General features: G+C 44.9%; 1 long non-coding RNA gene across 1 annotated transcript; it reads right to left on the bottom strand.

Annotated features, from left to right (window-relative positions):
* On the bottom strand, positions 1-25,151 carry LOC130594948 (uncharacterized). Its single transcript, XR_008971198.1, has 3 exons — positions 25,108-25,151; positions 1,209-1,351; positions 1-609 (listed from the first exon to the last, which is right to left on the bottom strand). It is a non-coding gene; the product is annotated as an uncharacterized LOC130594948 (long non-coding RNA).
* Positions 25,152-27,598: the final 2,447 nt, after the last annotated feature.

Genomic DNA, 27,598 nt, shown 5'->3' with positions numbered 1-27,598 from the left:
CTGGATATTTTGAGCATCCAAAAAAAGTTTCTTAAAAAATAAAGATACTGCAGAAAACTCATTTTTCCAATGAGAGTATTAATCTTATGGTATTCCCAACATCTTTGACAAATTTTACTGTAACACTTCAGTTGGCTAAACTGGTTTTCAGGCAATGACACCCACAAACACCCCTTATTTCCACAGGGACAAGAAAAGACATCCAAGCCAGGAAGTTCTCAGAAGGCAAAGCCAGCCGGCTCCAAGCCCAGAGGATCCGGGAATACTCAGCTGACCTCTTGCTTGCCCATTTTTCCCTGCAAGATATCACAGTCCTTCAGGATGGAGATTCCCCACCCCACCCGCAGTCTGTCCTGGGACTTAAGTGTCCCCCAGTTCACAAGCTCACCCTCCAGTTCACCTCAGGCATCCTTTGCCACATTCTTTGTCCTCGTCCATTGTCCAGCCACCACAGGCGTAGCGGGTTGTTGACCAATTTCCTGCTCTTTACAGTAACTTGTATACACGCAGTTTATTATCTGCTGTTAATCCCAAGCTTTCCCAGAGCTGTTGCCTTCCAAGACGTTGTCTCCTTTCGTAAGCTCTTTCAAAGTGTAAACTTGCCCTTGGCTGCCTTAACACAATCAAGAGAAGATGTTTCTACCAAGTCATCACAATCACCTCGTATAACTGTCCTGTCCATACTTGACCTCTCTGCCAGGATTGCACCATCTGAAAGGCTTTACCAGGAACTTTATATTTTCCTCTAGATAATCATAGGATCACGGACAGACCCCAGTGGACTGAAAAATGTTTGTCTGAGTAATGGGTTATGCAGTATCCACATGAATAACACCCAAGAAGGAAACATGCGTTTCCACACCACCTCTTACACAGAGTCCTCTCCCCACTGCTCACATGTACTGGACAAGCTTCTTTGAATTAGGTCTGAACTTTCATAACGCTTCTTGTTAGGGTCAGGTCATACATTTCAGCTCAACTTTTGGCTAAAAGCAGCTGATTCAATTTTATTGAAATAGTTTGTCAAGTTCAAATCATTTAAGAAAATTGATGTGATTATATTGTTTTAGCCTCCCATTTAACAAAAAAAATTAAAAAATACCATATTTCTTAAACAAAACAGTTTAGTTCAAGCAAATAGTTCTAATAATGTTTTTAAGCTAAAAATGGATAATAGTTTCTTTTTAATATTACAGACCTTAAATGACTTGCTAAAATACCCCATATCGTTCACATTTGTGACGTTTAGTTGAACCACAACTTTCCTCTTCCGTTTTCTAACTTCTCCAGCACAAACCTTTCCGAATCAGATTTGCTTTTGTGCCAAGAGGACACTATCCCCACGCTGACACTAGGGAAAGAACAGGCACCAGTAAAGCAGAAATGTCAGCAGAAGCAGATATTTCCCACAAGATTTGCAAAACACATCTCAACAGTAAGGGCCAGAGCAATAACAGCATTCGTTCTGATTTTCCCCCTGGGTAGGACTCATCAACTCTAACCTCAGCGTAGCTGTGGTGTCACAACTGCTCTGATCTTAATTAGGTGTTCTTCAGCAGAGCTGTTGGAGCCTGGGGAGTGTTGTGCCTTGTCCTGAAGATGCACATACTGGTCTTCACAGGCAGCAGTACTGGTTTAGCCCCACTGCCTACCTCTTCCTGCTCCCTGTGCTTCCATGTGCTGTTAAGCACATGGCAGCACCAAAGACCCAAGTGAAAAAGGCAGGGCCCCATGGTTTGAAACTCAACACTGTCTAAGCATTTAATCCCTCTCTGGGTTTGTTGCAGGCCCTGGTATAGGTATTTGATATGCACGCAGTCCCTCATCACTGCTATCAATCATCATCCAAGAGATGATCTCTTACAGGATGTGGTCCATAAGAGAAAGATGGAGAGGAAAAGCTGTTGCATATCTCCATTGGACAATACTGTCCCAACTGGGCTTCAGCCCCTCAGCTTCTGTTCATTTAAACCTCAAAAACATCAGTCTTTTAATCCTGCTCAGTCCCAACAGCACTGGGCAAGAACAGTGCTGCTCCCACAGAATCTGAAGCCATCCCCAGTGGCTCCATCTTTCAGATGAGCTAGGAAGATGCCCGATTTCTTTCAACCCTGCCATTCAAACAGCTAGCTTGGAGGGGGAGAGCAGCATAAACATGCTCTTAGATTTCATCTGCAGCCTGTCACAGTCTGCTACCTCCAGCAGCCCATGAGGTAAATGACCTTTCTAGCTTTAAACGAGATGGGTCTGATGAGCCCTTCACCATCCTGCTTCCCATCCCACCTTTAATCCCATGCGCCGTCTTGCCAGAAACATGATGTTCATGTCATGATAAGGGCAGACAAGGCTCTGAGAAAGTCTTTACAAGTCTGCTTGAAGTTTCAGAATTGCCTTGAGCAGGCAGTGATCCTAAACACACAGCAGTGGGTGGGGGGATTTCCAAAGCTGCAACCATGTCACTGACAGCGCAGCGGCTGGTACCGGAAAGCATCAGTGCTCATCACTAACAACAAATTACTACAAATGCCCATATTTTAGGGGAAGAGATGAAATCATGCAAATGAACCATGTTCCCTGGCTAAACTTTACTTGCAAGCTCAGCTACAGGCAGGTGTCTTTGAAATGGATATGAGGTGAAGTCCCTAAATGTTCCAGAGGCTGGTTTGCCTCTTCATTCGCCCCATTTCACAACAACAAACAATGAGAGGGCTTTGTTCATTTAAACACAGGAGAAAAGTAAAAAGAAGTTATCTCTTGTAGCCTTTGTCTTCAGGACATTGTGTTTATAGACTCGGCTTGCTCTTTGTAGGCATTAAAAAGTCAAAACTTTGCTCTTATTTCATTACCATTAATTTGCTTTATGCTCAGAGATCAGAGCCCATCTTACAAACGCAGATGTACTCCGAGATCAAGGCACAGGTGTTAGAAACAAAAGGTATATATGATATTGCGCAACATAAAAGATGAAGAAAAAAGAAAATAAGTTTTTCTGGAAATTTCCTGTTTTCTGTCCTTTGGAAAAACACAGAAATATACTGTAGGACAAAACACGTTATCTTGGTTAGATCCATCTTTCACAGCCAAACCCATCCTGCCTCCCAGGTCTCAGCTCCAAGCACACATCCAGGCTGCATAAGGTTGATGTGGTTGCAAATAGAGAAGAAACAGGTGGATATTTTGGTGAAGGGCATTAAACTTGGGCTCTTCAGTCCCATGGAGTCCACTTTGCTCCACAAGACCCATAGCTCCATGGATTACTCTATCAGACTTTGACTTGCTTTTAAAAACCCTGTGCCTATTTGTTTTCTCTCCTTAGTTAGAAAAGGGATTTGGGGGGAAAGGAGGTCTTCCAAAGTCTTCTAGTGGAAGGTGTCCTTGACTCGGGCAGAGGGCTGGAATTGGATGAGCTTTAAGGTCCTTTCCAACACAAACCATTCTAGGATTCTATGATTCTAATTAGAGCTGCTTTATATTTGTTAAAGACTGAAGGTGTTGTCAAGCTGCAGAACTTATACTCCCAAGAGTCTTTAGAAAGAGCTATCTTTCTCCTTTCCAACAGTGCCACTCCTTATAGACTAAATAAACAAGAAATAAACTTCCCAGCTCATACATCCACTAGCACAGGTGACTGATTAGTTTGGGGAAGAGAATTCAGCCTTGTCCCAACCAACTAATGCTGCTGGCATGATTTCAGGAGGAGCCATTGTAAGCCCTTGTTAAACCCTGTGCTTCAGCCACTGCTAAATTAATACGCTGTGACTATTTCAGGCACCACTTAGGAGGCCAGGCTTGAAGAGTTCGGCTTGTGGTTCATCTTGGGGGAGCAGGAAGAGGAGAGAAGAGAATGACAAATTCAAAATGAAATCAAACAAGAAGAACAAAAATAAAAGGACTCAACAGCCAACCCTTCACAATGGCCTGCTGGGAGCTCGTTCCTTTTACTTCTGATTTACAAGTTACATATGGCGGGCTGTTTACATTCTGTTACTGGTTTATGTTCTTCCAGAAAGGAGAAATTCCTCTAGTAGGGTTTGATTGCTTTCCTGTATGCCTCTCTCCCCCAGCACCCCCACCCTCAAGTGTCTGGTTTCGCTTAATATGCCCAGAGGTTTCCGGAACAAAAGAGGTTGTTGGATTTATATTTTTTTTTTCTTTTTTATGGCTAAACAAAAAAAAAAGACTATTTTTCCAGGAAGATTCAGGCTAATTCACACTATGTGATTGTGAATCCATGCTTTCAGGCTCTGTTAGGGCAGCCATGTCTTCATGTGTCACGCTAATGTACCACATGCAACAGCCAGAGGCATCCCAGTGGAAATCATTTTACCCATGTCTTCGGTTACATTTGCATTGTGGATTCCCCAGGTTGAAGTAGGATTCCATGTCTTACAGTGCAGCACTACACACTCAAAATCTCCATAGACAAGCAAAAAGAGCATTACTGCTCACAGAGTGAGGAAAAAGGAGAGAGGTCTCTTGATTTTCCAAAGAATCTGAAGCAGAGTTAAAGCTGCCTCAAGAATCACTGAATCTCACGTTATGTTCATGTTACAGCAGGGATTATCGATGAGAAAACTGCCTACCCGAACAGTTTGTTCCTTAAATTCTTGTAAACAGAACATTTATTCGTTGAAGCCAAATCCATTTGGTGTGAATTCCAGTGGAATTTGCATCCTGGGCTGGATTAGTGAGACTAAGGCAGCAGGTCCAAGGACATAACCCTTCCCTTCCATCTGGCACTTGTGAGACCATGGGTGGAGAACCATGTCCAGGGTAAGAAAGACACAGACATCATGGAGAGAAGCCAGTGGAAGTCCCAGGATGGTTGGAGTTCAGGAACACTTGCCCTGTCAGGAAAGGCTGTGAGAACCAGCTCTGGTTCTGGGATACCTTATTGCAGCCTTCCAGTACTTAAAGGGGACTTAGAAGAAAGATGGAGCAAGACTTTTTACCAGAGCCTGTTGTGATAGGACAAGGGGTAATGGTTTTAAGCTTAAAGAGGGTAGATTTAGAGGGTGGATATAAGGAAGAAATTCTTTACTCTGTGGTTCTATGGACAGCTTTAAGAAGGGAAGGGACAGGCAAGACCTGACCGCTCCTAACAACTACCTTATCATAGGTTACACTAAGCAGACTCTTCTCGGAGGTTCACAGTGACAGGACAAAAGGCTATGGGCGCATGTTAAAACGTTGGAAGCCCCGATTATATTTAACGACTTCTTTCATTTTACCATGACAGGTCAAATGTTGGAATACTTTCATAGAAATGGGGCCAACTCCACCTTTGAAAGTGCTCAAGACTCAATTGGAAAAGCCCCTGAGCAACCTGATCTATTAGGCCTGGTTTGGGCAAGGGTTTGGGCTAGATGACCTCCAGATGTGCTTTCCAACCTGAACTGTTCTATGAGTCTATGAATCCTAATTTCTAATGTCTTTAATGACCAGGCCAAGTGCCAGTTTGGCATTCCTTTGCAGGCTGAAAAGAGAAGTTACCTTGTGGCTGAAGAGCTGGCTGCACACATCAGGCAACATCCTTTCAAGCCCTACCGTTTTCCAGTCTGATTGGGAAACAGAAAAAAGAAACAGAGCAGATATTCTGGTATTCAGAGCTGAACTTCCCCATACGTTGTCACTCGACTCATCTCTAACAGCCCCTTTCTTCATCACCCAGCAGTGCAAACATCCACTTCTCAAAAGAAGGTTATAGACCTTCTTCAGTCCTGTTCAACAGGACTGTTCTGGAAGCCGGACATTGTTCTAAGCAGAGATTACCATGGCCATAAAATCAGTACATTTAGAGCTAAGACAAATTGTCTGAGGGGGATTTTTCACACCCCAGATAAAACGTAAAGCCACTCACTGCCAGCTTGGCCCACCTTTCCAAAGAGGGAACTCAGAAGTGAGGTACTGTTGGGAAACCGAAAACATAGACAAACTTCAGGAAACACAAGTAGCCATTTCTTTAGTTCAATGGGAACTGAGTTTGGCTGCCTTAGCTCCGGAAAAAGACAAGGATCTTCACATATTGCCCCAAAGACAGTAATAAAAAGATAAAAGAAAACTCAAAGGAACAATGTTGCAGTGTGTGTGCTTAAATATACATGCTTAATTATACAAAAGAAGTCTGGTTTAAATAAATTGTCCTGCTTATAAATTTAATGGAACGAGCTTTTTGACAACCAGCAACATTTGTGATGTACAATTCCAGAATACTAAAAAGATAAAACCCAATCTGAGTCCACCAAGGGACTCTTTCACCCTGTACCCTGTCTCTGACACTAGTTGAGAAGCTAAGGAATTAGGGAGGAAAACCTTTAAAAACAGGGTCAGTCTTGAGGCAATAATCTCTAGAATACTTTTCCAGTATCTTATAACAGGACACTCCTGAGGGTGTCTTCAGGTCACTTGGTCCCATTCCTGCTCAAAGCATGTCTAATCGAATCAGGTCATTCAGGACTTGCACGTTTGACTCTTGAACACCTCCAAGGATGGAGGCATCCTTTGTGAACGTCTCTGCCTTGCATTTGTCCAGCTGATTTATGAACCCAAGTAAACTTTAAGCATCTACAGCATCCCAACAAAGGACATTCCCTAGTCTAACTACAGGCAGCACAAGAAACTATCTCCTTTTCCTTATTGCTATTAGCTGCAGTAATTTAAAACCAAAACCAAATGGTACATCAGGTAGGAAGAGAGATGAAGCTGATCGTATTGCCACTGTGTTTGCTAGTGTGCCATTGCTGTAGTCACTCTGTCTTGATAGAGCATGAGAGACAAGTGACAGGAGTTACTGGCCTTCTGGACCTTCAAACAAAAAGAAATTAAGATGAGTGAGCCTGCTAACCACCAAGAAGTATAACACAACTTTATAAAACCATCAGGTTTCCATATATTGTAAACTAGAAGTAGAAAATATGTTTCCTCTCCAGCATGTCAGGAAAGGAGAAATTATTAAAACACTGACAAATTACGTTGTTAAGAAGACTAAAGTATAAGAGCAATAGCAATTTATAATCTATGGCATTCATTTGCCCAGGTCATTGACAGCAGAACTAGGCATTTATACGCATGGTCCCTATGATGCATTATAAAGGAAGTCCAACAAGGGATGCCAAAATTCTGCAGTCCTGAGGCATTTGCCTTTGAACAGATTTAAGAAAAAATGTACTGCACAAATCTGCTCATGAAGTAAAATGAACCAAAATTACAAGAGCTGAGCTCAGCTCTGATCTCTGGGACTCTCTGCTCCAATACACAGGACTGACCCAATGGCTGCGTTAAGACTGACCCTTCAGGAGATCCCAGTTCCACTTCCCTTGACAAAGCAAATCAATACAAACACTGGGGTTGGACAGCCCATAATCTGAGGCTACTAGAACTAAAATAACCTGTTCCACATGAGCACTTCCTGAAGTGCACAGCGTAAACATACGTACTTTAGGAAAAGGTACTTCACAGAATCATGTGTTCTAGCTTTACTTCTAGGGACCTTCAGCTTCACCCAGCATGGACCTGCTCTAGGGGAAAGCAAAGCTGCATCATTGCTCACTGGAGGGACTGGAAGGCATTTCCCCCCGGGAGGGTCCTGAGACAGTGTAGTGCATCTAATGGGTGACAGAGCACTTTGGATAAGGAGTCCTTGCTTATATGTTTGAATATTGCCTGAGAAATTAATCTTTTTACCCCAACCCTTGCCCTAAAGTGTCTATGGAGTGTGCTAGGAAAACCATCTGAAGGAAGATGGTCTCTAAAGGCATCTCACATGGAGATTACTGTTCACTCAGCCTGTGCTGCTTGTGATACCCATTCTCACTCTATGAAGCACAAGGAGCTTGTGCTGTGTAGACCTACCCAATCTGGACAGTGTCTGCTTCTCTTCAAGTACAAGTGCTCGCTGCCTGACCACACTGGGGATGATGCAAACTGGTCCCTAACAGCCAGGGCAATTCACAGCCTCAGAGTCCTCATCCTGACAGTGAAGGTGACACATGAAAAAAATGCTGCCATTTACAAACTGGACTTCAAGGATCTGTGAAGTTAGTAGATATTATTAAGACAGAAGAAGGCTTTTACTTTACTAAGACATAGAGTTCCATGTTACCAGCCAGAGGAACCTATGGCCTACAGGACTTTCATTCAGTAGCCTTCTCCATGAGTCTGGCTCTTCACTACGCAGAAAAACCCCTTGATATCTTGGCTCTGTTCAGACATCAGACTCACTAGTAAGCAAGAGACCCATTTTTAGATACCATTCTTCTCAAACACAACCAGTGTGTTAAATCCGACTGCCATGTCCCTGGTCCATTTCTCAGTCACTGGGTGCAAAATGTTCCACTTTGGGTACATGTATCTGTAGAGTTACAGACTTGTTAAGGGAAGAAAAGGCTGCTTGTGTAGTTCAGTCCCTAGATACAGAAGGGAAGGGAGATACGGAAGCATCCAGTGAGTTTCTGAACAATGCCTTACTCTCCAAGTAGGAAGCCCACAGTAGGGACCCTGCTTTGTTTTGAGACCTCATATTCCTGGTGGGCTTGAGGCTCAAAGAACACAACAGGAGTGTGACATAAGTCTGTGAGACCAAATATTTCAGCAGACCCAAGATCTTATAGAACACTGGAATGCAGGGCAGGTAACACTGTACAGAAGTCCCAGCTATGTGGAAACACAGAGAACGGCTAACAAAGGGATAAGAAACTACTGAAACTAAGGGGAAGATGGGCTCCTTTGAGGAGAGGGGTGGCCCAAGGATTTAGTATTCATTTTAATAAGAAACAACGTAGATGGAGTTGCATCTACTTTGCTTGTCTGGTTTTTATTTACCCTTCCTCCCCTCTTTGGAAAAGCATCACAGAGCAGAACAGCCCAGAAGGGAAACCAGCCTGATAAATAGACCATCAAGAGAAATAATTAGTCCAGATAGGAAAATTAAATAGGGGGAGCCACTAATCAGCTGCTCCCTCTGCAAGGAGGAGGCTGGGAAAGTAATTTAAAAAGCCTTTTGGAGGAGACTTTGAGGCAGAGCGTAAAGTAAAAATACAGATGGCCAGAAATTAGAGCAAGTCTGTGTGCACAGGAACAGGTGGAATTGGTTAGAGACAGAGCTCCCTCCCACCCTGCTTACCCCCTCCCATCCTTCTCATGACTTTACCTTCTGCTTGGCAGTGCTGTGAGCTGGGAACTAAAAAATCTCTCCCTCCAAGCTGGTGGAGCTGGCTCCAGCTGGGAGACTGCAGCGCTAGCAGCCCTGCTGCGTTCCCAAGGGATGCACACAAACCCCAGCACCAGAAGACTATCCTAAATTCAACGCCTTCAGTGTTACGCCTCTACTTGTGAGGGGTAACAGCACCCATAGAGACACCCATAGAGACCCATAGAACTGGAGGGAAGCTTTACCTGGACAAAATGATGCTAATTAAAACCATCGGAGCCCCCTCTGCTTATAAGCCTCCCAGAAGGTGAGGCTTTGTTGTGATCAGATTGAATCAGCCCACCACCAAGGCAGGAGGGAGCAGACCACAGCCCTGTTTTGCCCCCATCAGACTCCTTTTTGCTTCAGGACATCACCAGTTCCTCTCATTCCTGCTATGGGAAATTATGGGTTCTCTAGTTAAGATCATCCTGTTGACCGACATCATGGTCACCTGCAAAGGTCAATGTCTTACCAAGAAGGGCTACAGGACAGCAGGTCCACAGTGGTGCTACAAACTCAAAGGCCGTGTGAGCGTCAGAAACACTGGAAATCCTGAAGGGAAATTAGGATAGACAAGGCTTTGGAACACAAATAAAATTCTTCACCCCAAGGAAGTTTGGATCTTCAGCTTCCATTCAATTTGGGAAACTCTAGCTGACTGAAGCCCAGGGCTAAGCAAACTCATGTCTCCCAGAATGGAATCCATTACCGAGCTGGAATGCCTCTAATTATCCTAACACTAATAACGTTAGCTACTAAAATAGCTCAGAAAAGGATAAGTTACAAACATGGGTTTCAGCCTGTGGGTTTTGAATGCATGGAGGTTGCCAGGAGGGGTTGAGAGCAGGGACACAACCTACTTTCTTTCATTTCACTTCCATCTAGCAAACTCACCCACCGTTTTCAGATCCAGTCACATAAAGAACAGATGTTTTAGTTGCTATGTGGGCACCCAAAGAAGCAGCCTGGCTTTCAGAAGGAAAGAGCTGAAAAGATTTTTCTCTCTTTTAGATAGTGAGGAGAAAGTTGTTTACCCTGGATAGGAGCGATCAGGTTTCCTTCCCTTTCTATATGTGAAATCATGTACCTTATGACTATGAAAGCTTAAAAAAAAAGAGCTTTTTTTTTTTTTTAAAAAAAAAGAAAAAAAATACACCAGAAACCAGACTTCTGTCTACCTCATATAGCAAAGGGGAAGTTCATACCAGGTTACATCTGTCAGTGCTCAACAACCAGGAATTTGTACCATGCCTCTACCCCTCGCTAAGCGATGCATTATGGAAGATGACCTGGCGAAATGCCTCACCCCAAGGAGAAAATAGGAGCCTGAAGAAAACCAGTGCCATATTTTATAGAGGATTTTCTTTGGCTAACATTATAGTTTTTCCATAGAAAATTAAACTCCCACCCAAAATAGAGTTTATTCTCCAACTAAATCCTCTCTGATTTATGGATTGGGATGATGGTTGGGATATTTTTTTGCTCCTAATATCTGAGGCAGGAGCAACTGCCTCCAAATATAGGTTTCAAAGGGAAGGTCACAATTTTCTTTTCATCCTGCTTTGGCAGATTTTAAGAATCTTTAGGATTTAAGAAAATTAAGGTTTTTGGAACCGTTTATGTTCATTAGGGTGTCACTGGCAGATTTCAGACTCATTTGAAAACCAAGTTCCAAGGGACTGGAGGGGGTATGAACAATATTTATGCACAGGATGCTTTATATTGAGAGGCAGGGAGCTAATAAAAGGCAATGAGTAGGTGACCAACTTCAAGAGAAGAGACACGTCAAGATAAAGGATTTCAAATCAAAGGAGTTTTCCCTTCTTTAGGCAGGACTGTTTCTGAAGGAAATAAACCAGATCATTTGTCATGAGACCGGTGGTTCTTCATGCAACCATTGCAGGAAGAGGTAAAGAAGAAACACACACATGTGGTGGGTTTCAGTAACATGGAGGTCACAGTTAAAACTTCAGGCCCTTACTAGAAGTTAGGGGAAATTACCTTCCTAAAGACATGCCAGTGACCTTCAACTCTTAAAATAGTCTAAAGGGATTTGGAGTCCAGCTGTTCATACACACTCAGAACACCCAAATTGCAGATGATTAGTATGACTCAGCTTGCTAGCTTCCCTAGAGTTGTCCCTACTGGAAACAAATGCCAATTGTCCAAACATAAGGGGTAGAGGGAACACAGCCATCCTGTTACAAAGCCTAAGGACAGTTACATGCTTTGTCACAGGTTTACCTGCCCTTTAGCATTGCGTTTGGGGAGCAGATCCTTCCTCGGGCATTGCAACAACAGGAACTGTGAGAAAGTCCTGTTGCAAGTACACAGAAGGAAAGGAAGAGGGTCCCTTGCCACTGTCTGGACTAAAACGTACTAATAAGAGATGCTGGAGCTGTGGATGGGTCAAGTCTTTCAGGGGCAATTGCAAAGCAGGTTTTGCCAGTGAATGTCCTTAGAGAGGTTGGAGCTATGCACAGTCTCCTACAGACTCCACCTGTCCCACATGGTGCAAGATGCAGAACAGTGGTAGCTAATGCTTTTTGAAAGCCATTATTCCCCAAACAAAATGCTCCCACTAAACAACAGTTTTGTCCTGACAGTACATTTTTATTTCATTCATTTCTTCTGTGAGACTAAGAACGGAAAACAAGGCAGTTTGGTCACCTCTTCCTCATCTCATTCTAACTTTGGAAATAAAAGAAACTACAGAGAGAGGAAAACAGAGGGATAAAAACCAAAAGGTGAAAAAGACAGTAAAAGAAACCCAACATTCTTCAAAATTAAACAGATTGTTCAAAGCTCTCCACGAATCTCCTTTTAATGAAGGGCCAATTCCTTCTGAAGCCTGTGCAATAATTACCCTGAAGCTTGACAGAATTAGTTTCACCTCAAGCAAGTTAAGGAGTGATGAGCCATGGCCAAGTTTGAATAAATGGATGTAAATCGAGATCCCCCTGGCCCCCTTCCAAGCTGGCCAGACACAAGGAAGCTCTGGTCTTGAAGTCACATACCTCGTGTATCGACACTCAGAGCAGATCGTGACTCTGTCTGGGTTCATCGTGTGCTTGCTGACAAAGCCTCATCACTATTCCTCACAAAACTATATCCCTGTAACAGCAAGGTGCTTACGGCAACAGGTTAAGGTGGTGTGAACACATCACTAACAGGCTTCAAACTGCTTGTTTGACCTCTTAACAAACAAACAAAATTGCTTCTCACCTTCCTTGGAATTCCCTTTCTATGGGAATCCACATAAAAGGAAAAAAGCTCCAGGCTTGCCTGGCCTGGAATCAGAAGGCACTTGCATGCAGAGGAGGAGGGAAGACAGCTCCAGTCCTCTCCCTCCTCTGTCCCACTTGAAACGTTTTCACTCCTTCAGCCCTGAAGCCCTGCCAGGATGACTCCGGATCCTGCGGATGGCAGAGCACGCGTGGTGAGTCAGCTCCCAAACCTTCTTCAGGTTGGATTTGAGACCAGCAAAATGCCTCCACCTCATCAAAGGGTTTTAAGGACCAGATGGGTACATGAAGGAGATAGGCAGTGGGTACCATGTAAGGACCAGCTACTGCTCCCAGACCACTGTCAGCTGCAAGCCCAGTTGAGTTGGGGTTTGCAATGCTAGATCAAATAGCAGCAATTGCATTTCTATCAGACCTGTAGCCCCACTCAGTGCCACAAGCCCCAACTGCATTGTGTTTTAGAAGTGACCCAAGGAAGGTGCTGCTCAAAGGGAAGGGATGATCACAGGGTGAAGAGAGTTTATTCTGGGATGGGGCTGGTAGTCCTTAAAAGAAACGTGGCTTGGCATGTTTGGAGACAGCGTTTTGCCAAAGGAGGGTCCAGTGCCAAGCACAGAGGGGCTGTGAGCCATCCAGAGAACATTCTGCTCCAGCCTCCAAAATACCACCTCTTTCCAAAGTGACCATGAGATACTTTCCAAGGAAAACAGACAAATGTCACCACATGGAAGTTAAAGTTATCAAAACCCGAAGACACCTCACTGATGAACAAAACACAACCCAGAAAAATGGGATTTAGGGATCAGACATGCTCCACTCCCCTCATGCACACTCCATGACCACGGATATGCCCTGAGTTTTAAGAATGACTCTTAACTAGAACAGCCCAGAGTAGCTGAGGTGTGTGACTTCATCCATAAAAAAGCATGGCCCAGACGTACGTAACAAACCCAGAAGTCATCTGGAGGCCAAACAAAGAGTGGATGAATTAAGGCCAAATGATCAGAAAAAGGAAATAAAGGTTTATAATCTGTCTAACCTGCCTCGAAAGCACAGGTCTTTCCTACATCAACATTCCTTAGCAGTTAGTAAGAGATAATAACATGATTATTATGGGGTTTCTAGAGACAGCCCAGGCAAAAGTGAAGGAAATTCATTCTGCCACAGAAGAAAACCACAATAGAGGGCTCTGCATTTAAAGGTTGTCTGCTCTGGACATTTCAGCTATTCATTGAGCAAGTATTAGTAGCTGAAGTATTCAGGCTGGCAAGGGATTGGGTTCAAATGTGACTGAGAAGAATGATTAAACCAAGCATTTCCACAGCTTTCCTGGGATAGACTGTGTCTGCACAGGCGGAGGAACTGGGCAGACACCCCTTGCTTGGGTTTGACCCATGGACAACACTGGGCAGTGGATTCTGCAGGGACTGACGCAGCACAGGAGATTTTTGGATGAATATTTTATTCACTGAAAAAAACCTCTGGGTTTTGGGCCTACCAAAACTATTTGCAAACTCAGTGAATAGTTTCCACCAAAAGCCTGAAAACATTTCAGGGAAGCAGTGTTTCATTTAGCCTTTTCTTTTACTTCAATTTTCTTCCCCCTCCAGAAATGCCTCTGCTTGAAAGTGTAACTTTGAGGCCAGATTACTTGACTTTAGGCAGATGAAGCTTGAACAGAGATGCTTCCATTTTACCCTGAATATTGTCAGCACTCGGCTTCATGGGCCAACTCAATGAATGAGTGATTTGCAGAGCTCTAGTAGGAACAGCTGGAGTGAGCCTACTGGCTCCTTATAGGGAAAAGCTGGATCCAGTGCCAGTAGACCCAGTTCAGGAAAAGACACAGTGTGACCTGAAGAAAGTAAAAGAAAGAACTTCTCAACTAAGGAAATGTTTGATATGGGCTGCTCAGGAACCATGCTGGAAAGCCTGGGACCAGGAAGAAAAGCCTGTAGTATGTATAGTTGGGAAGCAACATGAAGGAGCCCAGCTTGGCACCCCCCAGAGCTCTGGGAAGTAGATAACCCAAGAAATAGAAATCCACTGAAAGCAAAGAAACCAACTGAGCTGATTCGCAAGGAATTGAAGCAGCAGGAATCAGTTCATGACAGTCCTCCAGGTTTCTTGAAGACCGTTGGACTATTGTTTAGTAGCAATATCTAGCAAGAAGATGATGAACTCCCAAGGGGATGTTCCACCTGCTGATGCACAGATACATCTCCTTTCATGTATGTAGGCATGTTGGTGATGAGTGAAGGGTATTCCCACACAACCCTAAGCTTCCAAATAAGTGCCAAGTCTCCCCAGGCTTCTAGAGCAAGCCTATCCTTTGACCTTCCCTTCTCTATCAGCCATAGGGAATCTAGTCTCCCAAATTCTGTACCTTCAGTGAAGACTGTGGGATGACCCCACATTCACTTCTCTTTGCTAGTTTCCAGCAACAGGTAAAGCATAAAGTAGTAAGACACACACAGATATGCAAAGATCCCATCCCAAAACACTTCTCCAGACTCCAGTTATCTGCTGCTCAGGTATTTCCTAAGCCAGAGGTGCTGTCCTTACATCTGGCAGCGCTTGATGGAGTTTTATTGCTTTTGCCTATATGGCTCCACGCTGGAGGGAAAGGGAGGAGAAAATCCAGCAGGTTAGGAGCCAGGAATTGTGTCCTCAGACGATGGTGTTCCCGCACACAGCGTATCTTCACACCGATGGGGGCTTGCTGGAGGCGACTTGATCTCACTTTGGCTGTTCAGGAATTTTGGCCATCACCACACAGACATTCTGGACACATGCAAACTCCCACCAGTTCACACTAACTCCTATTCATTTTCCTGCCCGATCGTGGAGGGCAGAAACAGACCCTCAACCCATAAATCAGGTCATGGTGTGTTTGTCCCTGTGCCATGAAGAATTCTCTGAGAATCCTGCAGCTGAAGGCAGGAAATTCACAGCTGAGACCCGTTCCAGGGCTGGAGCCCGGGCAACTGGCAAGCAACTGCAGCAAGAGATTTTGGAGTTATTGAGCCGAGATTTATGCTGCTGGAATTCATCACTAAATATTTCACTCTCAGCAAGAGGTGGGAAAGAGGGAAAAGATCTCTTTGCGTGAGACAGCTTATTTATGAAGGGCTGCCTCTCATCTAACTTTGGAGGCACCGTGAGGCAGAGAGCTGTAGCTCGCAGAGCCTTTTGGGAGGCAGAGGATGGCTCTGCAGCTCCATCCAAGCCTATCTCCTGGAATCCAACCTCTTCTCTGTTGGTTCTCCTATAGAAGCAGTCTCAATTGTTTGCTTTTGCTGCTATCAGGCTTGGAACAACCTGGTCTAGTGGAACATGTCCCTGCCCGTGGCAGGGGTTGGAGTTGGAGCTGGAGGAGCTTTAAGGGTCTCTTCCAAGTCAAACCAGTCTGTGACTCTATGGTGCTATGACCAAAGGCTGCACTGGCTGCTCATCAGTTAGTATCCTGAATACACTTATTCTGGGGTCTCCCCTGTTAAATAGCCAACAGTGAGGGAGGAAAGGACCATAATAAGGTGAAAATTTGTCTTAGTTTGCACTGTGATGGGGCACTTCAAGTCTTACCACCTCCAGAATGGCAGAGAACTGCTGACAGCCAGTGAAAGAACCAGAACAGTTGCTGTGTGCTTTGCAAGCATTGAAGGTGAAAGGGGTTGCTTTATCGAGCTGAGAGAGATACCACAGCACCATATTGCTATGCCATGAATTACAGAGATTGGTTTTGAAGAGTTTAGTCAAGCCCTGGGGGTGAAAGAAAGGCTTGGGGTTGCTCTTAGGTATGCAGGACAAAGCGTGTCTGCACAGAGTGTTATGGCTCAGCACCTGGACTACCAGGCTGCCTGGTCTGGGAGGTCTTGTTGAGGGGATCTGGAGGGGTCTCTGCTCACGTCCGTCCAGGTCAGACATGAGACCTCTCTACATAAGCCCATACCATGCAAACAAAGCAATTCTGAATTACAACTATTGCCAATTCACATGTTTGCCCCAACCATATCTGGCTCATGGTGAGGCAGATTCCTATTAATTTATATACCAGTGTTTGGTATACAAATGAATTCATCTCTAATTTGGTGTTTATCTTAAACATACATGACTGAAAAGCAGTGGCTGAGAGAAGGCCATAGCAAATGCATGCCCTGAGTAGTCCCCTGGGTGAGCACAGCATATGCAGCTACCCCTTGCTGCTGGAAGCAGTCCTGAAGAGCTCATGGACCAGGTAAGGGAAAATCTTGAAGCAAGAGGCAGAATTTATTTGTGGTGGGAAAGGTTTAAGTTGGTGACAAAGAGACAGCTTGTCCTGGTGCTGTGCAAACTCTCTATAGGCACCCAATTCCCACACTACTCCCAGTGCATCTGCAGGAACTGCAGAAACCTGCACCACTGCAGCCTAAATCCAATGAGGAGAATGAGTCAGAAACCTGGCAGCTCACTCGAGCTACTTTTGCAAAAGCAGGTTCCATTCTGTGATCCTTTCTTCCTCATCCTCCTCCCCCCATTCCCCACCTTTTATGAGCAACCATATCTAAATACCTAAAACTGGCTACTCTTGCACAGCCCTTGATTTGGAAGGAAATTGCTCAGATGAGGCAATACTTGAACTTTTCACATCTTTACAGAGCTTTTCTTCTGGAATATTTAATATTAACACAAGAAACAGCCTTAGTATGTCTCTTGTGCAGAGAGAATAACAGGATCAGCACCTCAAAGTAATAGCGACATAAAGGACAACAGGAATCCCACTTACCTACCAAAAGCGTCTTAGGTTGTGCAACTTGTTTACGATGGCAAATCTTGGCAGCCAGCACGGGGAGCCTGGGATGGGATTCCAGTTCAGCCCGAACAGCCTCTCTACAAGTCCCAACAAAAATGAGCACCATTCAGATTTTGCCACGCCAAATTCATACTCCAACTTGGCTCCAGCAGCAGGCGTGTGGGGGACATTCTCACCCCTGCCTACGCCATAGCGTTACTCCCAGAAGATCCGACCAGATAAGATTCCCCATCTGAGCCATTGAGATATGCCTTGGTGATGAGTAGGTAAGTAGGAAGTTCAGAAAGCCTTTTCCCTGCAAGACCCACTGATAGGTGACCAAGGTCAAGCTCTCATCCAAGTCTAGCAAGATGAGCACTGACAAAGAAGCACAAGCAATAGTTACCCACAAGTCAACTGGTTACAGAATAGGTGTTTCTGGGTCCAGCTCCCCATATGTCTAAGAAATGGATCTATTTGATTAGACCATTAATAGAATCATAGAATCAACTTGGTTGGAAAAGACCTCTAAGATCATCAAAACCAACTGTTACCCCAGGACTGCCAAGGCCACCACTAAACCCATGTCCCTGAGCACGACATCCACACGTCTTTTGAACGCCTCCATGGATGGCAACTCCAGCACTGCCCTGGGAAGCCTATTCCAAGGCCTGACCACCCTCTGGGGAAAGAACTGTTCTTCATCTCCATCTAAACCTCCTCTGGTGCAGCTTGAGGCCATTTCCCCTTGCCTTATCAGAAGAGACTGACCCCCACGTCACTACAACCTACCGACTCCTCCTTCTGCTACTGTGCTAGTGACAGAAAAGTGGGATCTGCCTTCCAGTGTGGTGAATTTTTCCACAAGCAGTGCATTATTTAGGAAGTCCATTCAAAACCATTGGGCCAGATACATTTTCTGGGGAAAAACTCACAAAATTAGAAGTTTCCATACTGCCTGTAGTCTAATTTCTTAGGATGTGGGGAAAATCACTTTTCTCCCACAAACAGAATGGTTCCTTAGTTATAAAGCCATGAAAGTGGAAACAGCTACTCTTTATTGTTTACCTGACTATGTGGCAGCTGGGGTGGAGAGTCTGCATTGCATTTGCTCAGGGAATCTGAAATGGAGCTTTAAAGTTTTGTTTCAGATTGAACCAAAATATTTGGAACCTTGTAGATCACACTTTGGGTTAATTTAAACAAGTTTTCCCTTTTATTTCCTGGCCCAGTCAAACTAAAGAATTTCAACTGTCTACCAGTTGCCAAGTAGGTATCTCCCCACACATTTTGGGTCCAATCACAGCAATAATAGCTTCCTTTGAGGATATAAAGCAAAGCTGTGATCCATGAGCTCCAAGTAAAAAACCCTAAATAGTGGAAAAGAGCAGATTCCAAGTGTAAAAGTCAGTGAAGTTTTTTACTATCCATTCTCAAAGTACATGAACTCAGGATACTGGATGCTGATAAAATCCTCAGGTCATATTGCTGCCATTAATTCATAGAATCATGGAACAGAAGGGATCTCAGCCTAGCTCACTATTTTGGTTTCACGGACAAAGCCTACACATTTCTCCAGGAAAGTACTCTGTAACAAAGAAGCATACAATAGTTAAGGGTGGAAAGGACCTTAAGATCATCTAGTTCCAACCCCCACTGCTCAGGAAAAGACTCTCCCAGCATCGTCAATGGACTTCTTAGCATCTAAACAGTCAAGAAACAAACAGCAGAGAGGCCAAGTGGACAATTGCTTTGCCCAAGGTTGGAATGACGGTCAACACCAGATCAGGATTAAGAAGCGTGCTCTGCAGCATCCTGCGAGTGCTCTGTTGTCTCCACAGTAAAGACCAGATTGACAGAGGATAACAGGTGAAGTTATTACAGAAGTATTTACAGAATGAACAAGTTAGCCCTTTATACGACTCCTAAAATCCACCTGTGAAGTAGGTGACTTTATGTAGACATAATACCCTAAATCTTGGAAAGGAAATATGCCAGGAATGTGAAGGGATGCGTTTGGTTTCACAGAAGCCCTCTCAAAGACCTCCAGCTTTTCCCAAATGAAGAAAAAAAAAAAGGGATAAAGTTGACAGGAAGAAATTTTCACAAACATGAAGTCATTTCACTTTCTTGTTCATCAGCAGAGAAGTGGCTAAAAGGAATGCAAAGCATTTACTAGCAGGGCAGGAATCATTCAAAACCGGAGTGAGCCCATTAATTACCGAAGTAAATACAATTAACACAGCCTCGAAAGAGTTTACATAAGCTTCTTTGAAAAAATACCCCCTCTACCAAGCAAGAGTGTCTAATTTAGAAGTGAAATTAGGAAGCTGGCTTGAGATAAAACAGCCAAGGAGACGCTTGCAAAATGCAGTTCCTTAGTTGTGCGAGAAAAGATAAATGCTATGAAGCCACCAAGGCCGTTAGCACAATTACCAAACCACTGAGTACTTGGGAGATGCTGCAAGGTAACAGAAGATGAAAGAAAAAAGCCAAGGTGGGGGGAAAGGCAGTATTTTCCCTAAGATAAAGGTGCAGAAAGGTAAAAAGAAACACAAAAGGCGCTGAACTGGTAACTTCTGATGAAAAACACTGTCCATGCCTACTTTGGGGTTGTCCACATCTGAGTCTGAAGTGCCCCCCCTCAAATAGTACAGCTCTGAAGTTTTACTTTAATCAGTTAAAATGCTTAAGGTCAAAAACCAAACTTAAACACACCTGCCTTCCATTTCCTACAGGAGAAATTGAGATACCTTCACCTGGGAGCTACATCCCAGTAGCTTGCACTGCACAGACAGCGTCAGGAAATGATGGGAACGTAGGTGGTGCTGACACTCCACATTTTTAGCATAGTTTTGGAAGTCTGCGAGGGGTAAAGAGAAGCTTTGGTCAGGCTGTGAAGTGTCTTTTCAGGGGATTCACAGCATCTTCATTAAAACCTCCAAGTGCCTCCAGAGAAAACAGCAGCCACTAAAAGTCACACCTCCCTCTAGCAGAGGAAGGCTGAGCTGCTTGAAGTTACAGCCAGGACTGGGACGTGATAAAACAGATTCAGAATGAGGAGAAACACTCCTTAGTCTGGGTAATCCTTGCCCGGAGGAAGAGTCCACAGCCCTGCACGTCTCATTGGGTGACAACGGCCGGACAGGAGGGTGGAGGCTCTGGCTCCGAGCGTGCCGTTACAGGAGCACGGGTTGAGACCAGCCTGTGCTTGTGGGCATCCTTGTCCACAGAAGGGTGCAGCTGATGTTTCTGCTGGTGGAAGGACAGGGCAGGGTAACAGCCAACCCTGCCTCAGGTCTCACTTCAGGATACACAGTGCTTCTGATGTCTAGGAAAGCACTGAAGAGCAACGCAGCGCTGCTCAACTTTATGCCAAAATTCTGGAGCCAGTGTGCCTTCTGCAAAGCTACTTGCTTTCTGCATCAGATCTCCAAGCTTTTTGTTCCTTCCTATTACAGAAATAACAGCCTAAACAGGCCCCACACCTCTAAGCAACCTGATCTATTTGAAGATGTCCCTGCCCCTGCCTAGTTGAAGATGTCTCATTGCGAGGGGGTTGGATTAGATGACCTTTGAAGGTCCCTTCCAACCCGAACTATTCTATGATTCTAAGTCCATTTGATGCTGGACTTGGTCCATGTGGACTCACCCAAAACCTGTTAAGCTTTTAGCCAGATTCTGCTAACCTCAGGTAAAGCATCTCAGGGATTCAGCAGGGATTGTAAAGCACAAAGCCAGGCTAACACAGCCAGGCCACATCCAGACCCAGCACTGCACACCCCATGCTCCTAACTCGAAGCTCACGCAAGAGAAGAGGCAGTTCAGGTCTGCCTACACCAGCAGGATAGACATGCCCTTTGGCTATCAGTTTTGTAGGTGTGGGGCTGCACCCTCCAAAAGGAACCTCTGCACTCAGTTTGCCTACAACCATGACAAGAGGCAAAAATATCCGGCTCTTCTAAGGGATGAAAGGCAGGCGCTGGAAGGATTAAGTCACCAGCTTCTTCCCTTCCTTTCAGAGCTGGTGAACCATGCAGCAATGCATGTCAGCTGTGTTGGTTTTGAGTCGGGAGCCAGAACAATGCAGCCTGTCTTTCCTGGTGTGCACCTCCAGGGAGGATTCCCGCAAGCTCTCCTCCGAACAGGGCGATGTAGGTGGCAAACAAAAGAGAAAAGCTCTTCAACTTTTGACCCTCCTGCAGTTTACAAATTGAGAAGAGTTCATGTCATCGTGAATGAGCCAAGAGGCAGCTCGCAGAGCCCTCTGGCCCGCGATGCACGTGCCTCTGCACTTTGTCACCTCCTGAAAGGGTTTGTCCTGTTCCCACCACGGAGCAGGAGAATGGGGCCAATGGTTCCCGGGAAGTTTTGCCTATGGATGTGCCTTTCTGCAGCAGTAGCAAATAAAATAAAGCCCTGAGGTCCAAAGGCCAAGCCACGTCTGTGATTGATAGAGGCTAGTCCTGGACCCACAGGAGATGACAACAGCTTTAATAAACCTAGAGAGATGTATTCCTTATGTCTTCTTGTCTCCAAGTGACCTCGGGCATCTTTCACACCTAGTACTGGGATGGCCTGAATGGATTCACGCTCAGAGCATCTACTACCTGGAAGTAGGAAGGGACACCAGACCTCTTGTTTGTGTAAGTGGGAAAAACTAAACACAGGAAGGACAGGGAGGAATTGAGCATAACTACCTCAGAGTCCCAGCCCGAGACCTTTGCTACGAGGGAATGCCTGTCCTGTTAAGGAGAACCAAAGCCATAGGACCACTACAGTCAAAACTACACTCTGCAGCACATTGTAGTTTTTCCACTGCATTGGGGTTGTCTTAGGTTTATTTAAAGCATTATTTCCATCACATGCTTTGCTGGATTTGGTCAGATATGTGTAAAGACAACACCAAGGATGACAACTAGAGCTCATGTAACTCATACAAACTGCATCCCCCTCCTTCCTCAAAGAGGGCTTCTTCCAAACTTACTGTAGCTACAGAGTATCCCCAGGAATTCCTGGCAAGTTAAATAAAATGCTCTGGAAAGACCAAGTCCATGTTTTCATACATGGAGAAAAGTCAGCCAGCCTTCTCAGGATGATGGGACTGGCAGTACTTGCCAGCTGGTGTGGGCTGGATAGAGATAAATACATATAAATAGGCAGATATATACGGCATCGACTTAGACAACAACATCAAGTGAGCCAGCATTCACATCCTGGTGCAAACACTAATTCCATCCTTTCCCCGAGTCAGTCGGGTCTGAAGCCACAAAGTCACACTCACCCAAAGGCAGGATGGAGATCCACATGGCACTGAGCTTGAGCTACAGGTTATGGGCTGGCACGCAGCCGGCTCAGGGTAGGAACATGCATCTGCATCTGACTGCAGAGGAAAATTAGGGCTTCCTAAGAAACAAGGCTGAGAATCAGAAGCCCTCTGCTCTGCTGATACACCATCCTGCCACCACAAGCATTTCCCAGGCTTACTTTGCAGGACCTTCACCTGCTGCCATCACACTTCCTTACAAGCAAGCACAAGCCAGGAGGGAAAGTATAAAATATAAACCTTCATTAAAGATTTTGTAAGAAGTCAATGAGGCCAAAATAACAGAGGATGTAATAGAGCCATAAATATCTCCCACAGCCATAAACACTTCTACCTGCAGCAGCCTGGGCATTTATAAGTGCTTCAGGCGTTCAGCGTCATGTTCACACTTATTCCAGCATTTACCATCCAAGAAGCCAGAGGTAGGAAGACGTGGTGCCATGCACAGACTCAGACAGCAGCCTGGTTTTATTATACTGGCTTGGGTACCTTTCCTGGACTCTCTTTTCTGTGGATTAGGGCTTCTGCTTCACCCAAGTTCTGGCTGAGCTCAGGGCCCATTATATTCATGTACACACAGACTATAAAGTGTCTCAGAAGAGACTTTCTCTAAGCAGATAAAGGGGATAAAAACATCTTTCCTGAACTTTAGGCTTAAAGGGAAACAAAACAGGATTTCCTTTATCCAAGACTGATACTACAAAAGCCGCTTACTTCCCAGTAAGTCTTCTCTTGAATGCCCCAACAGTGCCAAAAGCCCTCTAGAAAGTGGAGAACACTTCTCAGGTCCCTAAAGACAAGTGGATTCTTGGGAACACCAATCCACTGCATCATCCCCCACATTAACCTGGGAAAGCTGAAAGTCTTTGGCTATCCCAAGGAAATTCCTTTTTCTGGCCTTAAAGCACCAGCTGTAGTGGGATAAATCCTTGTGGCCAGCCAGCTTATTGACACAAACCTTCAGGCACCCATCTTCCTTCTTAGGCCTAGGGCTTCCAGGTACTGAACAATGTAATTGCCTGCACATCCCACCACTTCCAAGAGGCACAGGACAAAAGCTGAAGGGTTTTGGCAGTAGATACATGGGTTGACAAGAATCTAGGTGGTTAAAGGGTCCCCTAACTAGAGTATTAACGCCCATTAGACTCTGGTGTGGTTTTTCCATTACCCAAAATACATCCTCCCCTCAACCCTCAGCGCATCTACAGGCATTCATCAGCTTTTTCAGAACCCTCCTAAGATATTCCACAACCTTCCCCCTCTCACAGCATCACATTTCCAGCTTTCCCAAGCCTCACTGGAGATCTCCAGCTAGCTTCATTCCCTGCTTCACACTGTCAAGTGTCTACAGCAACAGTTACACATTGTGTAATTGTTGTATGCATAGTGTATGTTTGTAGTGTACACTTAATACCCCAGTCATGGCAAGAGGTGAAGAAGTCACTTATGTTTGATTGATGAAGCATCTCTTCAATATTGACAGAGGTCCACAATGGACACAGAAACAAGCCTAAACTTTTCCTAATGGATTCTGGAGGCTCTTTTACTTTGCTGCAGAGCTACAGCTTGTCCTGAAATCATAACCCACCTTGAGGATCAGGGATGGATCAGCAGTGGGATATCAGCCAAGTGCCATGGAGTCACCTCACTACAGATGCTTTTGCTTAAGCTGTGCCTTTTGTTATGGAAAACCAAAGGTGTTTGCTACTTGCTCCTTAGCAAAATCTGTCTTTGGACAAGAGATCATGATTCACCTCCAGAGGGACCTCAAGATAAGTGACATTTGCAAGGCTTAATCATGACCTTGTGAACAATGGGTGAATCAGAGAGCTGAACTTTACATCACTCATCCAGATTAATGTGGCCTTGGAGATCCCAGGCCAAACATTAGTTAGTTCCTCCCCTAGATGATTCAGAACTAAGATTAACCAGAGAGAAAGCATGAAGCCAAGCAGAATTATTTACAAAGCTTAGTTAAGCAGGAAATGTTTTCCTTGTCCATGACTTGAAGATTACATTATCCCACTATTATATGTCCTTTGGAAGTTTTTCATAAATATGGGGACAGGAAGGAAGAAGGACAAATAGGTCAGTTATTAGAGAGCTCACATGAGATATGAGAGCAATTGTAACCTTCTGCACTACGTGAATCACACATGGAAGATGAACCCTAATGACTAGTATGCCAAACGCTTGCTAATCTGACCATAAGAACCAGCTTCATCCTGGACCAAATACCTCCCTCTAGGTGGTACCAATTCATCAGCAGGATGCCCACAAAGAAGTCCTTCTTTCAGCAAATCAGTATTTTCCAGGAAAACACTCAAAAAGGTCATCAGGACTATTTCAAGTTTCTTTTACAAGAAACAAAAGGGACCAGGTCCAGATCCCAAAGCCACTGAGAACCCAAGTTTCCCAGGGTTCAAATTTGTAGCTTACACCATATCAAAGAAAGTAGTGCAACTTATGGCAAATATTTCAACTTTCTCAAGAGAAAAGACAAGAACAAGTTACTCATTTTCCTAATCCTTCACATTGTGGGGTAAAAAAACAAGCACAAAACCTCAGCTCCTACCTTCAGCTGCTGCCATCACAACACCTCTGCCTCACATCTCCCAGGCTCAAAAAGCCCTAGGCAGCTGCTAGCTTCTTAAATTTCTTTTAAAGAAAAGCTGATCATTTCCCACATTAAGTAATTAATTGTACCTGAGCTCTTCCCAACTCCCAGCTAAAGCTGACGAGCAATTCTCACCTCTTCTGGGTTTGACATACACCTTCTAGGAAGGGAGATCTGAAAGCAGAAAGCTCAGCAAAAGCCGGCTAGGACCTGCCCATGCAGTTCTACACCACTCAATGCAGAGGAATTTGCCTTGTAGAATTCAGGCTTGCAAGGAGCAGAAGTAAGGGTTGTTACTGCCTTGGTAACTGCTTGCACTGGAGGAGGGTGGCCAAGGTTCGTGGGGCTGGGCCACAGCCAACAGGCAATCACAGCTTGAGATAACTTGATGGCAGTGCCTAAGGTGCATAATCTGTCTTTCTCTCCTCCAACAACCATCTTCTGTTTAAGGAACCACTTGTTGGGCCACTCTTTTCCTTCTGTGCATCCAGGCTCTTTAAAACGACAGTTTCCCTGTGCAGAATAGCTGAACTGACTACATTCAGGCTAAAGTGAGAGCTCAGAGATGCATTGAGCTCCACGTTGCTCTGGCCAGTTTCCTATTATGACCCCAGTGAGATGATTAACCACATCTCTGCACTGCAAAGAGGCATAGGTAACTTCTGTTGCATCCTCCTTTTCTTATAAATAGAACAATTCACAGCAACAATAACCAGTGATACTAAATAGTGCTGCAGGTGGGCCAGAAGGAAAGGTGTCACTGACTGCAATTGCAGTCTCTATAAAACACTTTCTCTATAAAAGATGCTCAGAGCTTCCTGGGTAGCAGCATCCATAACTTTTGGAAATAAAGGAGATGGATCCATCTGATGTCAGCTCCAGCCTTGACCTTTCTTGTAGCTATACTGCTTTCTGTTATCAGCACTACAAGTATCATCCAGATGTCCTGTGAGGACCCAGGTCTCATAATATATAGAGAAACAGAGAGACCACTGGAAGCACACAGAACCACAACATCCTGATACTCCCATACAGAGTATTCACTTCACACCATGGCCCTGTTTAGGCATCACCTAAGTTTCAGCTCTGAAATGAAAGGAATGGAGATAGAAAAACCTTAAGAGTCACTGACCCTTGGCTCAAGGTGAATTGAATCCACACTCACAGAGGATCAAGCAAGCCCATGCAAGCCTTGCAGAACCTTGCAGGAGTGCAGCATTTTTCTGCTCTGGATTTATGCAGCTCATGTAAGAATCAGTGCCAAGATCCATTACTGCCTGCTTTCTCGCTGCCTTCGATTTCGTAGCCTAATCTCCACTTTAACCTACACTGAACCACAGAAGAACAAACAGTGGCCACCCTCCTCCCTCCCCGGGAGCACTAGCTTCTATTTATGGGTCCCCTGGGGAGAAAACAGTCGTGGCCATTGTATTTGTTTAAGGGTTTTCTGTAATTTCCTTGGGTTTGACTGCAGCCTCTGAGGTTAACCACAGCCAGCTATTGTGGCTGTGTCTTCATCATTCCCTATTGTTCCGCGCTAGGTGGCTCTGCCTTGTTTTCTTGGAAGGTCAAGAGATTGTTTGTCATTTCTGGCTTGGTGCTCAACCGGGAGAGGGTGATGGAAGGGGGGGGAGAGGAAAAGCGGCTCCTTCTTTTTTAGGACTGTGGGTTTCTGAGAAAGAAAGTGTCACTGACCAACGAAGGTCAGCCCGAGGTTGCTTAGATGGTATTTGTAACAGCAGGAGGCTCTAACCAGCTCCCTGCTTTGATAGGATTCCCTCGAGGGGTTTCGAGATAATGCCAAGAATCTCCCACTTCTGGCTTCTTCCACCGGGGTGTTCTGCAAGTCTTTTCTCCTGAGAAAAGGAGAGGGACATCCCATGTAAAGCCTTTCCCTGGCTGTGGCAGGATTAGCCGCTTTTGCACTGCATCCTGACCTTTTGCTACTGTAATGCTGAACTTGCGCGCCGCTGCCAAGAGGCAATCCTTTTTCTGGCTTCCAGTTTTGCTCCCTTATGGGAGGACACAGTCATTCTCCAGCCACATAGAGACAAATTCTTCCCAGCTCGTCTCTGTCAGTGCCTAAGACTGGAAACTTACCTCATCGTCACGGATGCATCCTGGAGCCAAGGGCTTGGACTCTGATTCATGCCTAGAGGGAAAGGAAGGAGCAGGAGAGCAAGACTCCATTGGCTTCACCGAGTTACACCAAGGAGTCAACAAGGGGAGCAGTGTAATCTAGTGCATAGGACACTGAACAAGGAATAAGGGAACCTGGCTTCTAGCTTTAATATGGCAACCTGCTTTTTGATTCAGGCAATGACACTGCCTCATAGAGCTTTTCTTCTCCTTATGCATTCTTCTTCCAGTGATGTCTGCCCCAAGTTACAAGTTGAAGCATTGGATTGAGTTAGTCATCTATCTAACTCAGGGATTGGAGAGAAAAAGA

The sequence above is a fragment of the Pezoporus wallicus genome, unplaced genomic scaffold (assembly GCF_028554395.1).
Source record: "Pezoporus wallicus isolate ANWC-B61680 ecotype Strahan unplaced genomic scaffold, APGP_CSIRO_Pwel_v1 contig_8837, whole genome shotgun sequence".
NCBI classification, from domain to species: Eukaryota; Metazoa; Chordata; class Aves; order Psittaciformes; family Psittacidae; genus Pezoporus; species Pezoporus wallicus.
Note: the sequence above shows the minus strand (reverse complement) of the source record. Positions and strands in the feature narration are given on the sequence as shown.